General features: G+C 40.4%; 1 pseudogene; it reads left to right on the top strand.

Moving 5' to 3' along the window:
- Nucleotides 1-1,402: 1,402 nt before the first annotated feature.
- Nucleotides 1,403-8,772, top strand: LOC122296011 (annotated as a pseudogene).
- Nucleotides 8,773-17,564: the final 8,792 nt, after the last annotated feature.

The raw sequence follows: 17,564 nt of genomic DNA on the forward strand, positions 1-17,564 counted from the left end.
TTTGGACTTGGTTTGCTACAAATTGCTTGAATGAAAATAATTTTATTTTCACCTTGTGCTTCTAAATATTTTATGGGGTTCTGCGCACCGCACCCAAAAAAAGGGGTTCTCTATCACTCTGCATTTTGAAGAAAACTTACCTGTTCTTGTTTATCATATGAAGATTCAGTTATTCAGTTTTTGAAAACTATGAAATTTGGTATTTTTTCCATTATGATATTGGTAAATAATTCCTTACTTCTATAATAGCTACCATCTTTAATGTGGATTTGCTGCTTATATACCTGTATAACTTAAAGTTTGATAATTTCATTTCCACTCTAATGAAATGCCACTCCAATTTATACTTAGAGGTGGTAGCCGCACCAAGCTTTTGACTGCTGTAATGTTTTCTTTTGAAACATACATCCTGAGACTTTTTAATAATAATAATACGTATATTTTAAATCATGTTGCATGTTGTTTCATTTTTTTTAGGTTTATGCATCTTGAGACTTTTTAATAATAATAGGTATATTTTAAATCATCTTGCATGTTATTTCATTTTTTCACAAAACAACTCATGGATAAAACACACTGGAAACGGTAGGAAGCTGTTCAAATTTGCTTTATCCAGAAGCCATCAAGATACGACCATTCTCTGTCCAGATCTTTAACAATTTACATTTTACTTAGCCCAATAAGTGATGCAATCTTCGTTTTCTTGTTTTGTAAAAACTTTTAAAAAAATCAAGTTAATTAAATATCTGCATCAAAATCATTTTTATTTTTCTTATGAGCATACCGTGTTTCGTATTAACTCTAGAGAAATGTTTTCTTTCAGATATGTCGCAACTGAGTTGGCAACTGACATAGTCATTAACATGAGGGATGTGAAATTCTATTTGCATAAGGTATGAAGTCCTTGTGATCTTCATTGGGTTGTGCAACACTGCACTAGATAGCTTGTTGCTTAAGGCATGGATAGACTTCATTGTAGTTTTAAACTTTTTTAAAGTCAATTCATGCAATTTTTTTCTGCCCCTCAAAACCTTATCTAGAAGGCAGGAATCGAGACCTACCAAAATCTCCAAGGCACTTTGGGTCATTCAATATACATTGGTTGCAGCTGCAATGATGTACAACTATTTAGTTCAGAGTGATGTCTAACCAATTGTTAGACATCTTTTGATGTCGTACCCTACTTCCCAAGCTACACTGGCCTGGATTTAATAACTAAGCAATGGAGTTCTACAAATAGGAATATATGGTTTTTGTGGTGTGATTTTTTCTTTTCAATATGTTTCTTGTTTGGTCATCTAATACTCTGTAAATTCTCTGCAGTTTCCACTTTTGTCCAAAAGCGCACGTTTATAGAAACTTGTTGCAACCGCAAATGAGGAAAACATCTATGAAATTCAAATTTAGGATATTCCTGGTTAGCCTGCTGGTTTTGAAATATGTGCCAAGTTTTGTTATAGGATGACAGTTACTCTCAATGCATACAACGTGGTTGCAGCCCGATGTGCAGCCGAGTACCTTGAGATGTATGAAACTATTGAGAAAGGAAACCTTATCTACAAGATTGATGTCTTCCTCAATTCTAGCGTCTTCCGGAGTTGGAAAGACTCGATTATTGTTCTTCAAACCACAAAGTCTCTTCTTCCATGGTCCAAGGAACTTAAAGTAGTCAGTCACTGTCTTGATTCCATAGCTTCCAAGGCTTCCATTGACACCTCCAAGGTGGAATGGTCATACACCTATAACAGGAAAAAGCTACCATACGAGAACGCGAATGAGCCACTCTAGAATGGTGTGAGAAAACAACAGCTGGTTCCAAAGGACTGGTGGGTAGAAGACCTCTGCGACCTTCAACTCGATTTATACAAGCTGGTCATAACAACAATAAAGACAAAAGGAAAAGTTTCTGATGATGTTATCGGGGAAGCCTTGAATGCATATGCTCTAAGAAGGTTGCTAGGTTTTAGCAAGGGTATTATTCAGGGTGGGGATACAAAAAAGAATAGATCATTGGTGGATACCATAGTACAGCTATTGCCCACAGAGAAGGGAAGTGTCTCCTGCAGTTTCTTAATTAAGTTGTTGAGAGCAGCGACAATGTTTGAGTGTGGAGAAATGGAAAGATGGGAATTGACGAGGAGAACTGGCTAGCAACTCGAGGAGGCAACAGTGGCGAATCTTTTAATTTGAGCTGCATCTGGGAAAACAACACCATATGATGTTGATATAGTGCAAAACCTAGTTAAGGAGTTTGTAATGCATGTCCAGAATGCTCAAATTTATTCCTCTATCGAAAATGAATTCCAGGAGATTAGAATCTCAAGGCTTGTGCCAGATGCTTCCAAGGCAATGGTAGCAAAGCTGGTTGATGGCTACCTTGCCGAAGTTGCATGTGATCCCAGTTTACTTGTGTCAAAATTTGTTAGTCTTGCTGAAATGGGATCGAGCTTCTCAAGACCATCTCATGATGGACTTTATCGTGCTATTGACATGTATCTGAAGGTGAGCTCCTGAGAATTTGAGGTCAATCTGTCACATATGAATTCTAGCCAAATAGCCGAGGAAAAAAAGGGAAATTTTAGCCAAATAGGTGCATACATTTTCTTGGTTGAGAAGGGGCAGGCGGTATGCATTGCTAGTCCAAAGTCTTGTCAAATGTCATTTATCATAACTCAATAAGCTAACCTTTATATGTTGAATGCTTCTCAATTCCCTTTCCGTGTGCCACACCCATTTGATGAAATAAGTATACTTGCGATTGAAACTGTTAGGCGGTTGTGGTACGGGGCATACAATTACAACTGAAGTAGAAATGAGAGAATAAAAGAAATAATAAGGAACTCCAATTGTAGAAGAATTTCACTTATAGTAAAAGGATTACAAGAATTTCTCTCTTGAATAAGGAGAGCACAATTGACAATACCCTCTCTTATAAAAGGAGAAAACTCACTCTTTCTTATAAAAGGAGAGACAATATATAGGAGAAACCTCACTATTTTTCTCTCTAAAACTCTCTCTCTTTCTCTAAATTTTTCTTTCAAAATTGGATAGGTTTCTAAAAGCAAAAACATGTATTTATAGGAGTTAAAGGAGGTGGAAGATGGCGGAAGCAAATGTGAACGCAAGCTTGATGTAGGTTGTCAACTAGCCACCATTTTTGACCCATAAAGAAGATAGCGGAAGCAAGTGGAAGATAGCAGAAGCAAGTGGAAGATGGCGGAAGTAAATGTGAATGCAAGCTCAAATAGCCACCATTTTTGACCCATAAAAGTCCATAAAAGTGGCTTTACTGCTACATATCTCCCACTTAAAGTCACTTTTGTAATCCTTCTATCTTTTCTACACTTTTCATCTCTATGCCGCTTACATATCTGCTAGGCCTAAGGAGGATCGACACCAGATAAACTTGTCATTATTAATTGGCTTTGTTAATATATCTACTAGGTTGTCTTTTGTATGAATTTTTTGTATATCCACACTTCCTTCTTCCACCTTTTCACGAACGAAGTGATACTGAACTCATATGTGCTTTGTCCTTGAATGAAATGCTGGATTCTTTGCAAAATGCAAAGCGCTCTGACTATCACAAAATAAATCAACCTTCTCTTGTACGTGTCCGAGCTCTTCCAGTAGCATTTGCAACTATATTACCTCTTTGCTAGCTTGTGTAGCTGCGACATATTCTGCCTCTGTTGTAGAAGTAGCCACGATAGACTGCAATTTTGAAACCCAGCTTACAGCTCCTCCAGCAAGAGTAAACACATAACCTGAGGTGGACTTGCTCTTGTCAAGATCACCTGCATAATCTGAATCAACATAGCCTCTGATAGTAAAGTCTGATCCTTCATAACATAATGCGACATTTGAGGTACCCTTGACATATCCAGGATTCTCTTTACAGCACTCCAATGCTCTTTACCAGGATTCGCCATGTATCGACTAACCACTCCCACTGACTGTGCAATGTCTGGTCTTGTACAAACCATAGCGAACATTAAGCTACCCACTGCTGATGCATACGGTACTCGAGACATTTCCATCCTCTCTGCTTCATTGCTAGGACTCATACTTGAGGATAACTTGAAATTAATAGGAAGAGGGGTAGAAATTGGCTTACAATCTTGCATGTTGAAGCGTCGTAAGATTTTCTTCAAATAATTTTTCTGAGAAAGCCATATCTTCCTATTATTTCTATCTCGGTAAATTTGCATCCCTAGAATCTTGTTTGCTAGTCCCAAGTCCTTCATTTCAAACTCCCTAGCCAATTGTGCCTTTAAGTCTGTAATACGATCTTTGTTGGGGCCTGCTACCAACATGTCGTCAACATACAATAACAGAATAATGAAATTACCATCACCAAATCTCTTGTAGTAAACACAAGGATCTGAACTATGTCTGTTGTATCCAAGGCTCATGATAAAGGAATCAAATCTCTTATACCAACATCTCGGCGCCTGTTTGAGACCGTATAGAGATTTGTTCAACCTGCAAACCAAGTTCTCTTTTTCTTTTTCTTCAAAACCTTCTAGTTGGAGCATGTAAATTTCTTCTTCAATTTCTCCATGAAAAAATGCAGTTTTCACATCCAGTTGTTCTAAGTACAAGTCAAATGTAGCACACATCGCAAGGACTGCTCGAACCGTTGAGAGTCGAACAACAGGAGAGAATATTTCGTTGAAGTCTACGCCTTCTTTCTGAGCGAATCCTTTCACCACCAATCTAGCACGATACCGCTCCACTTGGTCATTGCCATTTCGTTTGATCTTGTAAACCCATTTGTTTCCGATGGCCTTTCTTCCTTGTGGTAGTGGTACAAGATCCCATGTTTTGTTTTTATGGAGAGCTTCAATTTCTTCTTGCATTGCAACCATCCACAGAGAAGCTTCTTGGCTATTTGTAGCCTCATGGAAATTTGACGGTTCTCCATCTTTTGTTAGTAGACAGTATGCAACATTTCCCTCCATGATGTACTCTGAGTGCCAAGTTGGTTTTCTTCTCTCCCGAGTTGACCGTCAAACTTGTGGAATTGCACACTCAGCTTGTTCTTGTTCTTCGTGCTCTGATATTGCTTCAGAAGAATCTGGAACTTCTAATTCTTGTCTTTCTTTAACTTGAACTGTAGTAGTCTCTGGTTTCTCTTTTGAAGCGCTATCATTTTCTTTTTCTTGTACCTTATCTTCTACAAATACAACATCCCTGCTGATTAACACCTTGCGGGCAGTGGGATCCCACAGGCGATACCCCTTGACTCCATCAACATACCCTAAGAAAATTCATTTTCTAGATTTTGGATTTAGCTTTGATGTTTCTTGGGTGTTGTACATAACATAAACTGGACTTCCAAATGTATGTAAGTGAAAATAATCAGCTGGCTTATCAGTCCACATCTCCATCGGCGTTTTCAGATCAATTGCGGTTGATGGTGACCGATTGATCACATAACAAGCAGTCTTGACTGCTTCTGCCCAAAATGACTTGACCATTCTCGCAGTTCTCAACATCGCTCTTGTTCGTTCTAACAAGGTTCTGTTCATCCGCTCTGCTACTCCATTTTGTTGTGGAGTGTATGCCACCGTGAGCTGCCTTTTGATACCTTCTTGTTGGCAGAAGCTATCAAATTCAATACCAGTATATTCTCCTCCATTGTCTGTCCTTAAACACTTGATCTTCTTTTCAGATTCAAGCTCAACCCGCGCTTTGAATATTTTGAAAACTGGAAATACATCTGCTTTATTTTTTATTGGATACACCCAACATCTAATGGAGTAATCGTCAATATATGACACAAAATATTTTGCTCCTCCTAGGGACAAAACTGGTGCTTGCCAAACATCAGAATGGATTAGTTCTAAGATAGCTTTACTTCTAGCAGAGGAACTACTGAATTTCAATCTGTGCTGCTTACTAGTAACACAATGCTCACAAAAGGGTAATGAAACCTTTTTGAGCCCTCGAAGAAGCTTTTGTTCAACAAGAATCTTCAAACCTCGTTCTGACATGTGGCCAAGCTTACGGTGCCACATCATTGTTAATTCTTCTGCCGAACTTGCCAACGCAGTGGATGCTTCTCCTTCTTGTTGTGTTTCTCCTTTAAGCATGTACAAATTTGCAGCTATCTTTTCCGCTTTCATCATTACAAGCGCACCTTTAACTATTTTCATGATCCCATCTTGAATATGGGTTTTACACCCACTATTATCTAATTGTCCTAAAGACAATAGATTTTTCTTCAGGCCTTTCACATGTCGTACCTCCTGAATGGTGCGAACTGTACCGTCACACATCTTCAATTTGATGGTACCAATACCAGCAATCTCCAAGGCATGATCGTCTTCCATGAACACAGATCCTCCTGAGATTGGTTCATATTGATAGAACCATTCTCTCCGAGGAGTCATATGCCATGTTGCTCCTGAGTCAATAAGCCAGACATCAGCAAATCTTCTTCTACCTTCAGTAACTATTGTTGCCTCACTGTATAAAATTTCACCATCATCTGAGGTGCTTGCTACACAACCCTGAGTTTTTGACAACTCAGGACCTTTTCCTTTGGCTTCTTCGTTCTTCTTGAGATGCCAACACTTCCTTTTGTAGTGCCCTTTCTTGCCACAATGATGACACTTGACATTCTTCTTACTTCTGAATTTTGATCTACTCTGATTTTGACTCCCACTGGGGCCACGTTCCGTTGATCTCCCTCTCGTCATTACCAAAGCTTCAGCTTGTTGTGAACCTCCTGGTCTATCTTCTTTGCTTTTGCGCCGACTTTCTTCTTCAAGAACTGCAGCTGCAATATCATCGAAGACTAGAACTTCAATATTGTTGGTTAAGTTGATGATGAGTTGATCATACGAATCAGGTAGACTTTGAAGTAGAATTTCAGCACGTTCACCCGTCTTTATGTTATGCCCCATTGCTGTGAACTGTGAAAATAAAGTGTTGAGGGTGTTGATGTGGTTTGTCACCATAGTTGACTCCATCATCCGAAGGTTGTAGAGTTTTCTTCTCAAGAAAATTTTGTTGTGTAGTGATTTGGCCTCGTACAATTTTGTCAGAGTATCTCATATCTCTTTTGCTGTCTTTTTCTCCGCCAAACTTGACAATACTCCATCAGCTAGTGCTAGGTGCAGATTAGCAATAGCATTGCCATCCATCTTGTTCCACTTGCCGTCGTCAGTGATTTCATCGGGCCTATCTCCAATTGCCGTCAAGCAATTATCTTTCCTTAAAATTGCTTTTATTCTCATTTTCCATAATGAGAAATTACTCACATTGAACTTCTCTATTTCATACTTCATCGCCATTATTGAAGATGCCTCCTTTCCACTAACTGGATCTAACTGTAGCACGAAAACCGGCTATAAACCTGATGCTCTGATACCACTGTTAGGCGGTTGTGGTACGGGGCATACAAGTACAACTGAAGTAGAAATGAGAAAGAATAAAAGAAATAATAAGGAACTCCAATTGTAGAAGAATTTTACTTATAGCAAAAGGATTACAAGAATTTCTCTCTTGAATAAGGAGAGAACAATTGACAATACCCTCTCTTATAAAAGGAGAAAACTCACTCTTTCTTATAAAAGGAGAGACAATATATAGGAGAAACCTCACTATTTTTCTCTCTAAAACTCTCTCTCTTTCTCTAAATTTTTCTTTCAAAATTGGATAGGTTTCTAAAAGCAAAAACATGTATTTATAGGAGTTAAAGGAGGTGGAAGATGGCGGAAGCAAATGTGAACGCAAGCTTGATGTAGGTTGTCAACTAGCCACTATTTTTGACCCATAAAGAAGATAGCGGGAGCAAGTGGAAGATGGCGGGAGCAAGTGGAAGATGGCGGAAGTAAATGTGAATGCAAGCTCAACTAGCCACCATTTTTTACCCATAAAAGTCCATAAAAGTGACTTTACCGCTATAGAAACTACCATATTTAGTTACTAAATATAATGTAATTGGTTGATTTGTGGCTTGTGTAAAGAAATGTAATGCGTGTACCCAAAATTTGCGTGAGATTGCTGGGTTTTTACAAATGCTTGCATTTTTCTGTGCAGGAACACTCTGGGATCAGTAAGAGTGAGAGGAAGACAATATGCAGGTTGATGGACTGCAGGAAGTCGTCAGCGGAAGCCTGCTTGCATGCAGTTCAAAATGAGTGGCTTCCTTTGCGAGTTGTAGTGCAGGTCCTTTTCTTCAAGCAGCTTAGAGCTACCACATCTGCTGGCAACAGCACACCTGTGCTTCCTGGTTTATTCAGAGCCCTACTCCCGGCTGGCTCTCATGGGAAATCAAGGTCTACAACAATCAACACGGAGGAGGACTGGGATGCTGTGCCAATAGCTGAGGATATAAAGGCTTTGAAAGGGGAGCTCACTACTCTGAGATTAGGAGGTGGAGAAGGTTCTTGTGACGCAAACTATGCTAAAAGTAGTATGGGAAAAGTTGCTACCAATAAGATGAAAGGTTTGGTAATGTCAAAGCTCTTTTCAAAGCTCTGGTCAAGCAAAGAAAGAAATGGTGAAATTAACAACTCTGATACATTAGAAAGCCCTGGTTCCACCAATGCAGATAAAACAAAATCCACCCCTTCCTGAAGTAGGAGGCAATCATCATCTTAGTTTCAGACATGGTTTTTAAAATTGGAACACAGCTCTGGCGGCCAGTTTATAAAAATTCTCTCACTCAGTTGACATTAGGAAATTAGAAGCCAATACTGTCAGCCAGTTTATAAAAACTCGAAGGCAAATAAATTCTTTTATGCTCGTTTATTCTCACATTATTGTACCTTCCCCAAGAGATCAAGGTTCCTATTAGTACTTTTTTTTTTTAAAAGAGGATGGACCACATGTCCAAGAGTGACCCCGCCCCAAATTTATATAAAAGACCCTCACGTATGGCGGAGGAAGACCTTGGAACAAAGCAGACACTTGGGAGGCTACAAGAAACACCCAAAACCCAAGTGTAAAAAAGCTATACTAAGAAAAAACCAAAACCAACAACAAAGAGCCGGGTTTTAATTTCTAAGGGCATACAGACCCATTTTGTCCACTTTTAATATCCCTTTTAGTATGTGCGGAACATCGTTGAAATTCACCCAAGTTCCGGATTTCTTTTTCGAAGCCAAGCAAGCTAGGAAATCTGCCCCTGCATTACCTTCTCTAAAGACATGCATCACCTTAAAATCCAATGTATTGAGAATGTTCTGTATCGCGTCCCAATAGTCTTCAAGGTACCATATGCTACATCACCCTCCTCTCAACCAATTTGCAACTAACAAAGAGTCCACTTCGATCTCTACTTTCTCAAGTGCTAAGTCTTTATAATATTTTATCCCATAATATAAAGCTCGTAGTTCGGCTTCATTATTGGTCCCAACCTCCATCTCTTTTGCGTAGGCCCACATCATACGACCCTTATCATCACGAATTATGCCACCAGCGCCCATCTGGCCCGGATTGCCCAAAGAGCTCCCATCCACATTAAGTTTAGCCCACCTCATACTTGGCTTGTTCTATTTCACCAAACAAGGTGTTGGACTATGTCCCACTTTCATCGGGACACCAAGGTTATGTAAGACTCTGTCATCCCCATCATTAAACTTTTTGCTAGTGCGTAACCTTAAACCAACCCAAACTAAGGCAGCTTTAATAGTCCCCCACAATCTATCTCCACTTTGCGTCTTCCCTTCCATACGCGCTTTACATCTCCAAATCCAAAGAGACCAAGTTATAATACTAGGAACAAGGCCAAGAAGCGTACCTTTTTGGGTTGAATGTGATGCTTTGCGAAACCATAGTTCCATATTTGCCTTCCACGATCTCCTATGGTCATACGGCATGCCCATAAGAATAGAAGCACGTCTCCATATGTCTGAAGCAGTCTTCCCTGTAGCAAGGACATGGTCTTGATCTTCTATACACCTTTGCTCACAACACTCGCATCTGGAGGCTAGGGGAATTCCCAGGTTTCGAATGCGATCATCAACACTCAGGCTATGATTCAAAACCTTCCAGATTGTAACCGAATACCTCTTGGGAAGGGCGGGGTGCCATATCCAGTTGGCCCATTCAGATTTTGGCACGTGAACACGAATACACTCCCAAGCCGACTTAGATGAGAAAACCCCATTCAAGGCTGGTTTCCAAATTAGCACATCAGTGCCTTCCTTGTGTGCCCCCAAGCTATTTAGAATTTCTTCTGCTTTTGTTTCCCCCACCAGATTTATTAGCAAATTCACATCCCAACCATTCTGAATTCTGCACTCCCTTACCCTTAAAGACGGTTGTGCACTCATCTCGCAAGACTCCACCAAAGGGCCAGACCTTAACCAGGGATCCCGCCAAAAGGAAACCTGTCCTTCCTTAATCCGCCACCAAGCATTATTAATAATATTCGGAACCATGGTCATTATACATTTCCAAAGAGGTGATCCTTTAGTGTTATCAACTAAAGTCACATGCTCTCCTTTACAGTATTTCTTCCTGAAAAAATTTGCCTATAGAGAGTCACGGGACAACAGATTCCAAGCAAGCTTCATGAATAGTGAAGACTGAACTTCTTCAAATTTTCTTAGGCCCAATCCCCCTTCCTTGGTCAGCATACAAACCTTTTGCCAAGCCACCCATTTACGCTTCTATTTGCCATTTGAGGTACCCCAGAAAAAATTACTCATGATCCTGTTTAGCGAGGAGACCACTTTCTTGGGAGCATGTAACACTGAGAGTAGATGGACCGGAATGCTTGATACCACATGGCGTAGTAAAAGGAGACGAGCACCAGCTGATAGGAGCCTATTTTGCCACCCCTCTAGATGATCACGAATACGGTTCAGTAAATCCTCAAAATAAGACACCTTTACCCTTCCACTAAAGAGAGGGACAACCAGATATTTAACCGGAAAAAGGCCTTCCGAGAAGGAGGTCATCTGAAGAAGATTCTTTTTCGGGCCGAGTTGACATACTTGGGGAAGAAAATTGATGATTTCTCCTTACTAACCACTTGCCCCGACCAGCTTTCATACAAGGCAAATATGTCAAAAATGGTTTGTAGGGAGGCTCTACCCCCATTTGCAAATACCACTATATCATCAGCATAAAATAAATGGGAGACCAAGGGTGTGCCCCGAGGGTGGGAGTAAGGTGTAATTTTCTCCAGCTCAAAATTATGTTTTATCAATCGAGATAGGATTTCTTGAACTAGAATGAACAAATAAGGGGACAAAGGGTCACCTTGGCGCAATCCACGACCACTGGGAAAAAAACCTTTAGCCGACCCATTCATAACCACTGAGAACCATGGAGTCGAAATACATTGTCTGATTAATTCGCAGAACCGGGTTGAGAAGCCAAAAGATGTCATGACATGTAATAAGAAAACCCAGTCAAGAGTATCGTACGCTTTGGCTATGTCCACTTTGATGAGAACATTTCCCCCATGGACCTTTCTGTTTATCATGTGGATCATTTCTTGTGCCAAACTGATGTTTTCAAAGATGCTTCTCCCTGGCAAGAAGGCCCCTTGTTCAGGAGATATAATTCTGCTTAGGATAGGGGACAACCGTCGCACCAGAATTTTTGCAAATACCTTGTAAATTACCGAGCATAAACTTATGGGTCTAAACTTATCAAAACCTGTGGGTTGTTGCATTTTCAGAATGAGAACGATGTAAAAAGCTGAGTAGAATCTTGGCATTGGGACCCCACTATACATGTCTCTGATTGCTGCCACCACATCAGCTTCAACCAAATCCCAACATACTCTATAGAATCCTGAGCCAAACCCATCTGGGCCAGGACTACTATCTACGGGGGTGGAAAACATAGCCTCCTTTACCTCTTGGATCGAAGGGAGCTTTAGGAGGCTATCATTCTCCTCTTCTAGAATAGTGGTCTGAACATAGGTCGACAAATCTGGGAGATCTCTAAGAGGTCTCTCTTGAAGGAATGAGCTAAAGAAGTCCACCGCACCTGAATGAATGGATTCCGGGTTTGTCAAATGTGAACCATCCCGAATTCGCATCTCCTGAACAACAGGCTTGGATCGTGAGACATAGGTCCTGAAGAATTGTGTCGATGCCTCCCCTTTTTCTGTCCAGTTAAGTTTTGCCTGTTGGTTTAGTCTAATCTCTTCTCTCTGAAGCCATGTATCAAGATTTTCTCTAGCAACTACCAATTCTGATTCAATAGATTCCGAGAAACCAATCTGAAGTTGGTTTTCTAAATCCTCAATCTGCTTCTCTAGATTCTGTATGTTGGTTTCAATGTGCCCGAAAACCCGCCGGTTCCATTCCTTTAGGATCCCTTTCATTTTCTTCAATTTGGTAACCAAACTGAAAATACCCCTGGGCATAATTGGGTCGTTCCACGCATTTTTCACCACTTCTTTGAAGTTCTCATGAGAGGCCCACATTTGTTGGAACTTAAAGGGTGTGGGGCCATATCGAGTATGAAGGTAATTTAGAACAAAAGACATTGGGGAGTGGTCAGATGTCGTGCGAGCCAAGTACCTGCAAAAGGCATCTGGTAAAGAGTTGGCAGCCAATGAGTTCATCATACATCTGTCAATCTTCGACCAACTTCTAGAGAGACCCCTCTGACCATTGCACCAAGAGAATTTACTTCCTACTGACTTCATTTCTAAGAGTCCACAAGTATCAATAAACTCATTAAAATCATCCATAGCAATCCTCAAACGAGGTCTCCCACCTCTTCTCTCATCCTCCCTGCGAATAATGTTGAAATCTCCAAAGCATAGCCAAGGCGTGTCTTGCACAGCATCCAATTGTAACGACCTCCAAAGTTCTCGCCTTTCCAAATAACTACATCTGGCATAAACTACTGATATGAAATAACGTTGGGAATTTATAACCAAAGAAATGGTGATGTGTTGGGAGCTGAAATTAGTGACTGTGATATGTAAGCCACCTCCCCAAAGCACCCAAAGTTTCCCACCAGCACACTGATTGGAGAAACTGTATTCAAACTTCAGTCTATTTTTCAACATATCCAACCTATTCTCATCTGCAAAAGGTTCAGCAAGCATAATTAAATTTAATTTCAACTTCCTAACCAACTTACCCAATCTTATCCGAGATGATTTGAGGCCCCGAATATTCCAATATAATGGACTACAATTCATAGATCCAGGCATACGGGCTTGCGGGGAACCCGAGTTGAGCTTCTGAGTTTTTTCCTACCCTTTCCTTGAGTTTTCTCCTTTATTTCATCACTCTCCGATGGATATTGTTTATTTTTACTCAAGTGTTCCGCAATTTCATTTTCTGGTTCCGAGTAACTTTCTTCGGCCCTACCATCTTGCATTTTTCCGAAATTATATTGGGCCCCTTGTCCGGTATCTTGCAACTCTTGAGCAAACATTTCTTCTGGCATGGTTTCCGGCACCATTTCCACACTTATTTCATCATTACGCATAATGGCATCCCCATCTAATCGAATGAGCAAATTCGCAGTCTATTCCCCTATCGGTGAGAGTTCTGGTGTTTCACGAGAATTGCCTTGAACTTTCGTTACTTGATTTTCAGTGTTTCCCATCACTGCTTCCTGTTCCCTTTCATACGACCACAGTTCCACTGTATTTGCCTCCCTGTTAGCATGATCTTGCACCTCTTCTCTTTCCGTCAAAGACCCTTCTGTTATTAGTTTATTCCCTGTAGCCGAGTTGGTCCCCATTCTCAGAATTCCAGTCTCTGTCTCTTGGGATGGTTCGGCAAACATTGGTTCAGTATTTCGGCATTTCAGCAATTCAACAATTACTTGGTAATTATTCTCACCATTTTCCCCGTTAGCTACCTCCCCCATTTCCGTTCGGCAACTCGGCAGTTCAATGATAACTGGTTCATTATTCTCACCATTTTCCCCTTTAGCTACTTCCCCCATTTCCGACCACACCACTAATTCTTTATCCCCTGTTTCGGTCTCTACGTCTTCAGCCTGTTTAATTGGTTTTTCCATTTCCATTTCCAGCAGACAGGTTCCTGCTTCCCTTTGTAACCTCACGGTATTATTCATCTTTAAACCACTCGGACCAGCACCTTCAATTTCAGCCAGTTTCAGCTGCGGTAAGGGCTCTTTTTCTTTTCCTCCTCCTTCTTCATTAGTTAAATTCTGAAGCTGGTAAATTTTTTTATATTCCTCCCTTTCTTTCCCATTTATAACTTCATTGTTCTTGGCCCCCTCTTTCCGTTTACACTTCTGCAAATTATGACCTTGAACTCTGCATTTAAAGCAGTAGGCAGGGAGTGTTTCACACTCTATCTTCACGTACAAACTAGAACAAAGGTTGGGCATGCCAATCCAGATTCCACGGATCGGTTCCACAGCAGCATCCATCTCTAAGCAGACTCTCGCTCCGTCCGTCTTGGTGGCGCATCGTGTGGCATTCTCACGGTGTAGGAAACGCCCAAGTGGAGAAGTAATATTTTTCAACAGAGATTCATGGTAAAAGTTAGGAGGCAAACCTGGAAGGAAAACCCACACCGGAACAAGGGATGGTTCGGCCTCCTCATCAAAGTCTGGGTGCCAGTGGAAGCCCCGGTAAGGAGCTTCATCTACGTCCGTTGCTTCCCTTGATAAGGCCTTGACAAAGTCTGGTTCATTTGAGAACCGAACGAACACATTTCTAGCTCTTCTCATTGCCGAAATCACAGGTTGAAACTCTAAGCCCCATCGACTCCAAATAAAGGCACGGATGACATCTAGTGATGGCCTTTGCTTGAGGAATTTCAAAACCATGGAATATTTGAATGGAACGGCAGACCTCTCAATTTCTTCCTTGGAGAAAAACACACAGACTTCTCCATCAATAACCTTGGCCGGACGAAATGGTATTTCGACCTCCAGTAATGGCTGAGGGGTTTGAGCCACCATGTCTGCGAAATTTCTCTGCCGCCCAGCGTTCGCCGTTGGCCCAGGCCCCCCAGTGGCAGCCATACGGCGCTGCCCTGTTTTGAACCCTAGCAGAGCAAAACGATGGAAAAGGGCAAAACCGTCTATCTATAGACCCATTCACAAGTGAGTATTCCTATTAGTACTTATTGATCATCTTATATTAGATATGGGCTCTGATATAAATGGCCCAATTTTGGTGTACCATTACCGAAAGAAAATTAATGTCAGAATCTAATTTAGATAGCTGGTAAGAGATTCAGGAGGAGTGGTAATTAGTAATTATCGTGCCATTTGGATAGTGAGTTGAGATGTGAGATGTGAGATGAAAGTTGAATAAAATATTATTAAAATATTATTATTGTTTAAAAATTTTAAAATGTCGAATTGTTTATTATATTTTAAGTAGAAATTTGATAAAGTTATAATGATCAGATGAAATACTTCATATATCTGAAATTTGATACTAGTTCAAATCAAATATTAATGTTTCACTAATTTAATAGACAATAAAGGATCTAGTGAGAGAAACTCTCCCCTCTCTCTAGGCAAAAGATTAGGAAAGCCGTTGAGGGAGATGGAGCTTCAGCTCCTCCCTCCCTCCTCCACCCATTTATTTTCATTTTCTGTTCTATGCTGCAATCGTTTTTCTTTCGGTAATAAAAGCTATTTGGCTGCATTTTTTTTTTTCGTTGAAAGGCCATCATCAGGCTTTGTCCCGAGTCCTCTTCCTTAACAAATAACCCAGCTGGGCGGAGAGACATTCCACTTTAGAGATGGAGGATTTCGGCTTCGTATGGCCTGTGTTCCTGACCATTTTGGCATGGTCTTCTAAGGGGACATCTTAGAGGTTTATGGTGTGAGCCGGTCAGGGCGTCTTGCTCTTGGAGATGGAGATTAGCATGCTAGTTGGGGTGCTCTCCCGCGGGGTAAAGGAACTCTGTTTTATCCATGAAAAACATAGGGATTTTTTGGGATGCATGCCGAGCTACATGGAGGGGATAAAGCGTTTTCAGGGGTGGAGCCAGGCCGTAGCTCACGACGGATGTTCCCATGGATGGTGGTCGGACTTCAGGTGACGCAGAGTCAGACGGTTTCTTGGTTGTTTTTTCGTTTGTTTCATTTTTGTCAACTCTGTTAGCTCTAGTTTTGGTTATGGGTGTCTATAAATAAGCCTCCCAGTGGCTTTGTGCATGGTTTTATACAAACAGAGGCTGGTCTTTTTGTCTCTGCCAGCCTAAAGAGGAGGTTGTCTTGATTGGAGGTTATCGAAAATAGGAGACGATATCCATGGCTTTTCAGTAATGGAAGAAGCTGACGGCGACGGGGCTAGATACCTGGACTAGGATGAGGGGGGATGCCCGATGAGAAGCTTTCCATGCTGTGGATTTCATGGGACAAGGGCTCTGGGTGGCCTTTGCGAGCTTCGGGGTGGAGTGGGCAGCAGCATACCAGAGCAGACAGAGGATGAGCATACGGCGTGGGCAGTTAGTGGAGAGCACAGTGCTTTTTTTTCAATTAGGGTTATGTCAATGGTGTTTTAATTTTTATGTTATGTCTGTTAGGTTAATGAGAATAAATTAAAATAGACAATTCCCTTTCCTCTTTTGGAAGAGTAGGGTAGTGAGTCTCTATCCTTCTTTGAAGGATGAGGGTGGAAATTTCCCTCCTACTACAAGAAAAATGGCCTTTTGCGGCCAATTTATAGCAGCGAAAAGACTATTAGCAACCAAAATAGTGGCCTCTTTTAGAGAGTGGGGGTGAAATGAGTTGTTTTCTCACAAACAAGCCAACATGGACACATTTTTTTTTACAGAATCTCGCATCTCAGAAGGGCTGTGTCATTAGAGAGTTTTTAAAGTTTTTTAAACAATGTCCTGCACAATGAAAATTGTGTGCAGGGGAACTTATAACCGATGAGTAGTTAGCTTGTAATCGAGGTTTGTACCCGGACTTGTTGGTCACAGCTATAACCATTGTTTCAAATTTCGTACCGTACCAGTTGGTACAGCCGGTATATGCCATACTGGCCACTGGTCCGATACAGAAATTTCATCTATTTCATATGGGTTCAAATACCGGCCATACTAGCCGATATTTAGGCCTGTACCGGACCGTACCGGCTGCTATTTCGGCCTTCACTTTTCTTTTTCTTTTGCTTTTTTCATTTTTTCAAACTACAAGCTCATTTTTTAACCTTCAATTCATACCAGACTATTTATAATTTATATATATATATGTATTTATGTATAATTTATTTATATATAGACTATTATTTTAGAATATAATTAATATATATTTATATATATAATTTATTCATATATCGACTATCCTAAAACAGTATACGAAATGGTACCGGTATCAAAATATTTCGTTCCAGTGCCTTGCTGGTACGGCATCCGGTACGGTATTTAAAATATTGATTGTAATTTTTTTCATTCATAAATTGAATTGAAATCTAATTCACAAAAAAAAAAAAAAAAAAAAAAAAAAAAAAAAAAAAAAAATAGACAATAAAAAAATTAGATGTGCAATTAAGGAGTAACTACTAGTAGTACTGAAAGGCCACATTATTTATTAATTTTTCTCTCCAACATAATGGAATTAAGGTATTAAAAAAAAGGCATTACCAAGTACTTTCTAGTCATGCTGTAAAGGCTTAA

Source organism: Carya illinoinensis, chromosome 2, assembly GCF_018687715.1.
Source record: "Carya illinoinensis cultivar Pawnee chromosome 2, C.illinoinensisPawnee_v1, whole genome shotgun sequence".
NCBI lineage: Eukaryota > Viridiplantae > Streptophyta > Magnoliopsida > Fagales > Juglandaceae > Carya > Carya illinoinensis.